Genomic DNA, 12,105 nt, shown 5'->3' with positions numbered 1-12,105 from the left:
AGAGCCAAAACTCAGTTTTCTTGCCCTTCACCATTTGTTTCTCTCTGATGGCGTTGACAAATTCACAGTGCGAAGCAGCCAATTCTTATTCCTTGCTGGAACCTTTTTATCTTTCCAGGGAAAGGAGAACTTTTTCTTCTAAGACTGTGAAGATGAAAGAATCAAAAGAATCTGATTCATCTTGGTTTTCATTTGTTCAATACACTTCTTCAGAATATTTTAAATGCCCACTTTTCCAAAAGAATTGGATCTGATCTATTTCATAGTCATTTTACAGGTGAAGAGAGAACATGGAACTCAACCAAAAGGTTAAGTGAAACTGGTATAAGCCACAGACAAAATCATGATACTAAAAGATATCATTTTTTTCTTTTTAAGGGTCTCTCTCACCAAGGACGACATGGTTAAGCCACTGTCTCTCTCTGATTCTTAACTACACAACATAAGTAATATTTCATATCAGTCATGCCATGACAGAATATATTTGTGGCCTTTCTGTAAATTCCTGGTAAAGGTCTTCCATCTTTGGTTTTGATTTATCTCCTGGTTTCTTCCATGACCCAGGCCACCGGGAAAATCAAAATCCAAGCTGAGAGCCAACCAAGAATCTAAAATCAACTTCTCCAATTAGACAAGTTTATGAACATCAAGCAAATTAAAACTTTTCTTCAATTCTTTTAGATGTACATTTTATTAAAACTGAGTTTCTTCTACTTTACATTGTTGAAATGCTTATATAATTGGCCATTTTTCAACAACAGTCACACTCATGTACTTTTGAATAGGTGTCATAAAACACTACTGTGCTCTTAATATTGGTTTGACATTTACAATTCAGGCTTCTAATGTGCAGAAATGGCTTTCATGCTAGACTGATGCACTGCCTTTTCCAGATGAATGTACATTGTGGTATCTGAAAACAGTAACATGGTTAATCAACTGCATTCTGAGCATCAGGACTTAGGTGGTGCTTTAACAATATCTGAAATAACACAGCTGATCTCTTTGGTTACTGAGCCAATGTGCTCAGTCATTTCAGTCGTGTCCAACTCTTTGCAACCCTATGGACTGTAGCCCGTCAGGCTCCTCTGTCCATGAGATTCTCCAGGCAAGAATACTGGAGTGGGTTGCCATGCCCTCCTCCAGGGGGATCTTCCCCACCCAGGGATCAAACCCACATCTCTTATGTAGTCCATGGGCTGCTGCTGCTGCTGCTGCTAAGTCGCTTCCGTCGTGTTCTTTACCACTAGCGCCACCTGGGAATCCCAGGTGGGATTTACTGAGCCAATAAAGTCTTTTGCTTAAAGTAGTTTTGAGTTTCCTGTCTGAACTGATAAAGGGAGACAGACAGATAATGTAAGTAATCACAATGCAATGTGATAACTCTTAAGATTTATCTTTTATTTATCTTTTAAGAGAAAAACGAAGTGCTTATGAAGCACTGGACAGACAGTATTGCTTCTTTTGGGGACTCTCTGGGTAAAATGACTAGGTCTGCATAGCAGTCTTTAAAAGAGCCCCCACCTGAACTCCACCCCTATATTCTATGATTCAGGGACAAGTTGGTTCCTTAGGGCATCTCTTCCATTGTCCACGATGACGCCACCGGGCATTGGTGTGCCAATGACCATCTGTTCACTGGTAAAGCCTGTTACCTTTCTCTGCTTACTTAAAGATTCCATCAGATGATTAACATGGCAGGTCATGGTCTGGAAATGCAAACCTGTAGCCAGTTAGTGGAACAGGAAGTGAGCCTGCCAATCTATAATCACACCACCTGAGACACTTCCAAAACTTACCTTAGGACATTCCCGGGTCCTTAGGTAAATCCTTAGATTTGAGGCTTCAGTAAACGAATCACATATGTGTCTTCCTCCCCGATGAGATGTGCATTGATCTGGGTGAAGCATCATAGCTGTTCTATTTAAATATGAAAAGCGTCTGAATATGCACTGGTATGGGTATCATAGGAGAGGGAATAAGAATCAGAGAAAGTTCCAGGTATTTTCATCATTCTAACAGTAGACAACAGTCTGAATTTCCTTTCCTGTAGTGCCTACAATTAGGTCATTACATATAGGTACTGAATGAACCCAGAAAATGGCTTAGTCTTCTTCCCTCAACACACAGATCCTTCAGCCAGAGAAGTATTCGGGGCCCTCCATACATCTGGACAAAAGAGGCTATTCCTTCCTCCCTCTCTCCAGGACAACTGCACATTTTAGATGCAGTGGAAATAAAAACATGTCATCCATTGCTGATGGTCCTGACACCAGCGCCCTCTCAACAGAGGTAACTGGCTTCTCACCATCCATATATTCTCTCTTTCAGTGCAGTGTCACTCGTATTAGTGTGTCTAATATTAGTGTCACTAGATGCTTTTGAACTGTGGTGTTGGAGAAGACTCTTGAGAGTCCCTTGGACTGCAAGGAGGTCCAACCAGTCCATCCTAAAGAAGATCAGTCCTGGCTGTTCATTGGAAGGACTGATGCTGAAGCTGAAACTCCAATACTTTGGCCACCTGATGCGGAGAGCTGACTCATTTGAAAAGACCCTGATGCTGGGAAAGATTGAGGGCAGGAGGAGAAGGGGACGACAGAGGATGAGATGGTTGGATGGCATCACCAACTCAGTGGACATGGGTTTGGGTAAACTCCGGGAGTTTGGCATGCTGCAGTTCATGGGGTCACAGAGTCAGACACGACTGAGCGACTGAACTGAACTGAACTGAACTGAATATTAGATAGTGACAATGTTAGCCAGGGAACTACAAACTGAAAAAGCATTCTTTAATGCATCCCAGTATTGACCCACTCAATATGACTGGCCATCCTGAAGAAAAACCATGCCCTTATTTATGTCACAGCCTCTGTGACTGTGTTGAGAGATGGCAAAGTGAGTGGGTGGCTGGCTGGGAGGATGGGGTATACCTATTAGAAGTCGGTACTATGTTAGGTTCTCTGCATCCATCGTGTTTTGTTCCCATGGCTGTCCTACCATGAGAAAACTGTTTTCTCTGTTTTGCAAGGGAACTGAGGCTCAGAAACATTTGTTAACTTGCCCGAGATTACACATCTAAGAAGCAGTGGAACCCGACTTCAAATGTGGAGGCTGTATTCTTGCCTATTATGCTCGACTACCTCCCCCAGCTTTTGCTCTTTTCTCAGACAGGAGGCAATTCAGTCCTACAGTCCTCCCAATTTCTTTTGCTTGACAGATTTTTCTTCAGGTCATCAGATAACACACACAATGTGCTTGTAACTAAGCTAACAATATCATTCCCAAAGTGTTGCTGGAAATTTACAAAAGTCTTGTATGTCTATTTTTAGCAGATATTATATACATGAACTCAAGCTCTGAGACTGTATGACTGTGTATGTTGGGGTAAATCCCTATACATACCATCCTCTCCAAAAAAACAAAAAAAAAACCTTGAGAGAACATTTACCTGTCCAACAAATGTTTCTTGCATATCTCCTACATGATACTGGAAGAATAATAAAAAGGTTAGGTTAATCTTTGCATTACTTGGGCAGAAACTTTAACAAGTAACTCCAAACACAGGGGAGAATAAACAAATTTCTATGATAATACTATCAGCCAAATCCTTTGAGTGTGAAGTGGAAGAATCACAAGTATAGGAAAGAGTTTGAAAGGAAGAAGCATTTTAATCAAGGCTTGGAGATTAAGAAGAATGTGGACGACTTCAGGGGAAGAAGAAAATTCCAGAAACAGTGAACATAAAAAAAAACAAGGTGTCAGGACAAAGGCAAGTTTTCACAAAGGTGATAGTCCGATATGATTAGTAGATAAGAGATAAGAGCCTATAGAAAACGCTTAGGAGGAGCTGACAGGTGGAAGGGCCAAACCATAGAAGACCTCAGAGCGGACACCTGGTGTTTTTTTCTGTCCACCAGCCCTGCTGCCTTTAGACAGCTGCTGCTCCTTCACTGCGTGTGGTCCTGGTGAGGCTGTCATCACTGAGTTCAGGCACACACATTCATGGGGGTGGGCGAAGCGTTCAGGAGGAGCTAGTCAGGGCCAGCAGTAATGACTGACCTGAGGGTGAGCTCAAGATCCCAGCAGGATTCATGTAACTATATCAGAAGAAAGAAATGCCTGTCTCCTCCATTTCGGGATGTGGGCAGCCATCTTCCCCATTACCTGGAAAGAGAGTGTGTGTAAAAGGAAGCCACAATAATGGGAGACCTGGAGCAAGGAGGTGACAGAGGGAGACAGAGCCTACAAGGCACTGACTGAGCATCCGGATTCACCCATGCCTGATGCTCTAGATCTATGTCTGAATGAGCTGCTCAGTTATCTGACTCTCATGTCCCTTCTTGCTTGAGTTAGTTTGAGCTGAGAGTCCTGACTAGTAGCTGTGAGCGTCATGCTAAAGAGTTTGGGTTTATTGAGATAGGAAAACCACCTAAAACCTCTACTTTTAAATGCTTGGAGAACAGAGACTTACACTACAGACAAAAGACTGTGGAGAGGGCTTCCCTGGTGGCTCCGTGGTAAAGAGTCCGCCTGACAATGTAGAAGACACGGGTTTGATCCCTGGACCAGGAAGATCCCACATACTCTGAGGAAACTAAGCCGGTATTCCACAACTACCGAGCCTGGACTCTAGAGGCCAGGAGCCACAAGTACTGAGCCCACATGCCGAAATTACTGAACATTTTAGAGCTTGTGCTCCACAGTAAGAGAAGCCACCACAATGAGAAGCCCATGCACTGCAAATAGAGAAAAGCCCTCAAAGAAACAAAGGCGCAGAACAGCCAAATAAATAAATAGTTATTTAAAAAAAAAAAAGACTCTGGAAGGATTAAATAATCTTTCAGGAGTCAGGGGCAATAATCCACAGAACCTTCTAATTCACTATGGGAATGGAAGAAGTGAAACCAATACTATAGCCATAACAGGATGATAAACTTTGCTATCCAAGGTGATCCAAAGATCCACACTAACTGATGACATAAGTTTGAACTATACATGTTCCTCAATATTATTAGTAAATTTGGATAGTAGCTATCTCAGCCCACAGGGTAACAATATCTCAAGGGAAACAGGTGACTTGTAGGGTCAAGGAATAGGGCCTGAAACAGCATTAGTGTAGCAAATGTGAAGCGTCTGGTTACCTCTCTGTCTGAAACCCAAGACGTCTGAAGGAAAAGAGGTGCTGAAATATCTGCAGTTGGCAGTGACATCTGAGAAAGTGGTGCCCACCCCCCACCCCACATATGAGCACAGAGATCATGACTTTTCTGTAAATAGCTTTGAACCTTCTTCTCACCTCCAGCACTGACTTCTCTCTTGAAGAAAGAAGAAAGCCACTTTGCTCTTGGGCCTAGGCCTACAGCTTCTTGTCCCTGATAAGTGATGTTTGGAAGGTCCACATCACAAGATGAACCCTCACCAAATAGTAGCTACTCGGGGCTGGGGGAAAACCCCAAGTGGGCACTTGATCTTCTAGAGCTTCTGGCTAAGAGAACATATAAGCCTAGCAACGTGCCTCCTCAGAACTAGGAGAGTCTGCCTCTGGGGCAACTCCTTACCATGCTGATTTAACACAGCAGCAAGAGATTTGAGGAGGTGGCACTGCCAAGTCTAAGCAAGAAGCTTCCCAGGATCCTGGGCTTTGCACTCACCTCTCCTTAGCCTCTGCAGGCTCCTCCTCCCACTGCTGGAGGAGAAGCAGAAGGCCGGCCAGTTGTAACTCACACAGGGGAACTTTGCAGTGGAGGTCTGCAAAGAAGGCTGTGGCAGGGGTGGGTGCAGGCAGACCTCTAGACCCACCATGGCTGAGGCTCAGAGGCTCCAAGCTGCCTCTTGCTGCAACAGCCCACTCTATCTAATTCCCAGACACTCATGTTTCACATTTGCACAGCACTAAAGTAGGAGTGTATCGTATAATCAATGATGTGTCATATTTTAAAATGGGTGCCACTTTTTCCTTTCTTGATGATTTTTGAAATAATGGTATATTTTATAACTGATGGTGCTTTAGGTTCAATAAAATGCTGTATGGGGAATTCCCTGGTGGTCCAGTGGTTAGGACCCAACACTCTCACTGCCAGGGCCCCAGGTTCTATCCATGGTCAGGGAAAGAAGATTCTGCAAACAGCCTGGTGCGGTCATAAAAAAAGAAAATGTTGTATATCAGGACCACCTACTCACCCTGTAAACTAAGATTTCCTGCCCATTCCCCAAAGACATTTTACAGTCCATTGCAGCAGTGGGAACAGGAGTCACACAGAAGTGTGCCCAATACAGCAAGAGAGAGAAATGATCCAGGTATTCAGTCCTACAGAAGTTACAACATACAAAAGAAGGATGACCTGTAAACTATACACATTTGGCAAATGGCATACTGCTGCCTCCTACGAGAAGCCCCCAGGTCCATGTGGTGCTTCTCATCTTTTCTTGGGAGGGGGGGGCTGCAAAAAAACAGGTGCAAAGTTTATTATTAGAGACACAGCAGAACAAGTGGGAGAGCACAAAGAAACAGTTTGTTAAGACAGAAGCAAGATAGACATGCACACCTGGGAAGAAAGGGTGGGCTCCCCCACCCCACCTAGTGAAGAGGAGCCTGGGTGTTTCTCATCTTGACACTTGGTTTGAGAGCAGATGGTGGCAAAGGTGGTAAAGTGATGGAGATGATAAAATGATGGTGACAATGATGAGACCTAACATTTAGAGAGACCTGTACAGCATTCAGAACATTTTTTCAAACATCACATACCCTCAGACCCTGCGGGTACTGTTGTCTGTCTTTATAGGTGAGGACACTGAAGCACATACCTGGGTGCCTTCCCCGAGCTTACACAGTGAATGGTAGAGAAATGACTAGATTCCTGAGACATGAGATCTTTCCTGTGACACTTAACCTATTCCATGAGGGGAAAGGGAAGATTTAGCCATAGGAAGACCTTTTTTCAACCCTTTCAAACTCAAGAAGTAGAATAATGATCACGATAAATCTATTTTTTACCAACATTCCAGAAAAAAAAAAAATTGTTAGTAAAGACAGTGAAAAGGGGCAAATGCCTGTTTTAAATCATGGTGTTTAAAATGATGTTTACATTAATATTGATCATTGAAATTTAATATGGTAATTTGTGCCTCAAAGGCACATTTTTTAAATTGTTAAAGTGATATAAATTTAGAAAATAATAATAAGCCCAAAACTTTGAAAGTATTTGCACCACCAATCAGCCCAACGTTGATGAGTGCCTTCAGCAAGCAATCAACATGCACACATGAACAGAAAGGCTGTGACAGAATTCTCCCCTCCTGGGAACAGACAACGCAACTACAATGGAATTAGGGGGATGAGATCAACATTTTAAAATATATCAATACTGAATAGCACAGGGAGTTATATTCAATATCCTGGGATAAACCATAATAGAAAAGAATATTAAAAATAATATATACATATATATGTACAATATAACTGAGTCATTTTGCTATACAGCAGAAATTAACACAGCATTATAAATCAACTATACTTCAATAAAAAATAAAATTAAATCAATACAAAATCATAGATGATTAGCTCAAATTGAGGGGAGGCAGAGAACTATGACTGGGGTTGTCAAGGCAGGTGATTTGGAGAAAGAAGGGGTTGAAATGGGCCTTAAAGGCTGACTAAGATAAATGGCAACCCACTCCAGTATTCTTGCCTGGAAAATTCTATGGACAGAGGAGCCTGGGGGCTATAGTACATGAGATTGAAAAGAGTTGGCCGTGACTAGTGACTGAGCACAAGATCGAGCTCAGCTTGGAGGAGGAAGGGCACATTCCTCTGTCTGGTAAACAGGTGAAGAAACAGATGAAACCTTATCTAGGGCTCAGAACTTAGCAGGGTGTTTGGTGAAGGTCACTAAGGGGAAATGGAGACAAACCAGTCTGTCCTGAGTAAGTGAGTACAAGCCTGGCTAGAGCAGAGGGTCTTACAGAGTAGTAAGAGAGAGATCTTTGGGCAGGTTGTGAAGTTCCTTGACAAGAAACTAAGGTATTTTCATTTTAACCTAGAAATAATGAGGAGCCACTGAAACTTGTTGAGCAGGAACTGGTGTGCAACATGTCAGTGCAGGATCCCATGGAAAATTTCTTCATGTAACCATGGGAGGGGATCACTGAGATAGACAGAACTTCATCTAAAGTGGTGGATCTGGAGATGGAGACAGTCAGCTTCAATGGTGGATCAATGATGGGCCAGTCCTCAAGAGCAAATGAATGGCAGAGTTTAGGCTATGAGTGGATATACACGTAGAAATGGCCAACAGCAGGTGAACTGTGGGTCTTAAACCCAGGAGAAAGGTGAAAAGCAGATAAATAATAGATAGTGCATGCTTAGTCGCTTCAGTCGTGTCTGATTCTTTACAACCCCGTGGATGGTAGCCGGCCAAGCTCCTCGGTCCATGGGATTCTCCAGGCAAGAATACTGGAGTGGGTTGCCATGCCATCTTCCCAAACCCAGGGATGGAACCCATGTGTCTTACATCTCCTGCATCAGTGGGTGGGTTCTTTACCACTAGCACCACCTGGGAAGCCCAGATAGATAGTAGATAGAAATATAAATTTTTAAAGTTTTCCACATTGATTAATAAATTTCAACAGCTAGTTTTATGTGTGTATAGATATGAATAGATTAGACAGATAGATGGATGGATAGATGATAGATAGATAAGTAGATGGACAGACAGATATGTTTGGTGTCTGTATTTTGTATTCTCTCCTTTCTCACTCTACTTATCCATCTCTCCTCTCTTGTCTATAGTCTATGAGCCTTATCTCATTAAGTTAAGACACTGATTTTTCAAACAATGACAATATGCCACTCTAGCAACCAAAAAGATTCCAATGTAGCCTGGCTTCTGGTATGCAGGAGAGGAGTATTGAAGATAGAAACACCTGGGGAAACTGTGATCTGCATCACTCGTTCATTTATTTATTCATCCCACTAGTATGTACTGAGTACGTCCCACGTGCTGGCACGAGGCTCAGAGCTAGATAGACGCAGTGAGCGGGACAGTCCTCATTTCATGTAACAAATGTTCGCCCAACACTTTCTACCTATAAAGCTCTGTGCAAAGAGCTATGTAAGTTGTGGTTCCTGACTTCAAAGGATCACAGCCTCACAAGAAAGAAAATAAACCCCTACTGGCAATATCAATATACATGAAGTCATCACCTTGCAGGGAGTACATTCACGACTCCAGTCTCAAATAAAGTGCTCCACTCCACACGCCCGGGGGGAAGCAAGGTCTGGGGAGGAAATGAAACCTTTATAACTGTCCGGAGCTTGTGGGATTAACAAGTGCTCTTGTAAAAGTAAATGCCAATGGCGGAACTGCCTATTGGCCAGCTGCCTCCTCAAAGGCATGTATGTTTATTTATTTATTTGTTTATTTATTTGCTAGATTTATCACATTTGCAGCCTGTGCCATTTGGCCTCAGGGTCAAATAAATCTCTTTTAAAACTTTACCATCATTCTTCAGCATTGTGTGCCCCTGTGTGCCCCTGACATTCCTTTCTAAAGGCTTTACAAGGACGGAATTAAATCCATTTTACAAATAAATACACTGGGAACAATAGAGTTTAAATGCACCACTGAAGGGAAAGATAAATTCCAGGAAAAACCTGGAGAAAGGATGAAAGCATTCTGCAGTCCCTTTCAGAATCCTCAAAATTCCCTAAAAAAAAAAAAAGAAAGAAAGGTAGAGGGTGGAATTCTTTCTCTCTTCTTCTTGGCGCCTGCCCCTGTGTAGAAGGTATTTGCTCCATGAGGATTTGTCACAAGGTGCAGAGAGACAGCCAAGGATCATAACAAAGTGCGTAATGGAATGGACTAGAAATACATTTTTAAGAAAGCTGGCCACATCATTTGGAAATTGAGCCCATGCAGAATCTCTCATCTCCCAAGGCCTAGGGCTGTCTCTGGGAGACAGTTAAACACGTAGAAAGGAGAGCTGATTCTTCAGGTCTCAGATTTAGGCTATTATTCAGCTAGCATCACTAAAACTGTGTTAAATTACCCTTTCATTCATTTGTCAAACATTTATCCAGCACCATGTAGCTTCCCTGGTGGTTTAGAGGGTAAAGCATCTGCCTGCAATGCAGGAGACCCGGGTTCAATCCCTGGGTCGGGAAGATCCCCTGGAGAAGGAAATGGCAACCCACTCCAGTACTCTTGCCTGGAAAATCCCGTGGACAGAGGAGCCTCGTAGGCTATAGTCCATGGGGTCACAAAGAGTCAGACACGATTGAGCGACGACACACATGCTCTCAGCTCAGGATTAGCTGCCAGGAAGTACAAAAAATAAGGCAGGGCCCCTGGGCTTTTATATATATAATATTATATATATACTATATATTTTAAATGTATAATTTTATTTATTTATTTTGGCTGGGCTGGGTCTCCGTTGCTGTTCAGACTTTTCTCTAGTTGCGGCAAGTGGGGGCTACTCTTCATTGTGTTGCACGGGCTTCTCATTGAGGTGGCTTCTCTTGTTGTGGAGCATAGACTCTAGAGTGCGTGGGCTGAGGGAGGTGCCGTTACCAGTCTCTAAAGCACAAGCTCAACAATTATGGAGCACCGGCTTAGTTGCTCCATGGCATGTGGGATCTTCCCAGACCAGGGATCAAACACGTGTCTCCTGCATTGGCAAGCGGATTCTTTACCACTGAGCCACCAGCAAGGCCTTATTCATGCAAACTAAAAATTAGAGGAAAATAAATCCTACAGAAGTTGCTATCACAGCAGGTGCTCAATTTTAGCAGATGATTGTTTCGTTGTCACCTCAGTGTAGCAATTCCTCATTTTTTGTCCACTGCCTTCTGAAAATAGTAAGATATATATTTATCCTACTATAAAACAACCTGCTTTTTCTTCTGTCTCCCAAAGGCACTGACTTATTTTGGTTAAATCAGTTTACTTAGACATTGTGATATTTGATATTTAAGACAAGCATTTTTTTTGTTCTAGTTATTACATTAAACCATGATGTTGGATTAATCAATAGATTTCCAGGCCCAGCTGCATTAAATAAGGGACTCTCTACTCTATAAATTTTACCATTTCAACAACTAATAAAGACCAAAAGCCATGCTTTGAATAGCTATGATTCTCTACACTCCCCACCCTAAGAAAACACAGGTATGAATAGTAAGAGTTCAATAAATATTTAATGGTTTAGACAAGTGCTAGAAAGATCCTGTCACCTTATAACCTACCTCTCCTCCCAAAACTCTATCAAAATGTGGCAATATTTCTATGCTTTTGGCATGGTAAAGATAACTCTAGTTTATCAATAATCCATTCATTTATATTGTACCTTTATTTAAAAACAAAAAAAAAGTTTTGACAAGCACCGTGTGTTCTTGGACAAGTCAGTTTGCTCCTCTAAGCCGCAATTTCCTCATGGGCACTGACCTCAAGGGATGGTTTTGAGGCTCCAGTAATGGATCTCAAATTGCCTTAGAAATTGCCAAGGATGTGAGAGACCAGGAATCTAGCAAGGCTGATACAAGCTTTAAATAGAGTAGAAATTTAAACTTTCTAGTCAATGTTACTGTTTTCCTATTTTTTTCAAACCAAAAGGTACTAATATTATAATTGCATTGTTAATTTAATAAATATTAGCTCTATTCAGCTACAGTTTGTGTTAACTAAGGCTTGGAGGACTTGCCTAGAGACCCAATAACAAGTCAATTAGATAGTTATTTCTAGGGAATTATACGATCTGTGGTCCAAACAACTGACTTAAAAAGGAATTTCTAGAACATGATGCATTTACAAGTAGGGGTATGCAGCAAATAGGATAGTGAAGCTGATAAATGAAAATAAAGGCTCATAAAGATTAAGTGACTTGCTCAAGGTTACACACCCATTAAAATGGCAGAGCTGAGATCTGAAAGCAGGAGCAGACTTCAAGCAGACTTATGAGAATAATTCCAACACCAAAATGGTACATTCTGCCAAAGTAAAAAACCATATACTGCACGGACATACCAAACAGTGATTTTAACAATTTAGCAAGTTTGGGAATAACAAACTGCAGTTATTCTCTTTCTCATCTTCATAAAATTTTCTG

This window comes from Cervus canadensis, chromosome 3 (genome assembly GCF_019320065.1).
Source record: "Cervus canadensis isolate Bull #8, Minnesota chromosome 3, ASM1932006v1, whole genome shotgun sequence".
NCBI classification, from domain to species: domain Eukaryota; kingdom Metazoa; phylum Chordata; class Mammalia; order Artiodactyla; family Cervidae; genus Cervus; species Cervus canadensis.
Note: the sequence above shows the minus strand (reverse complement) of the source record.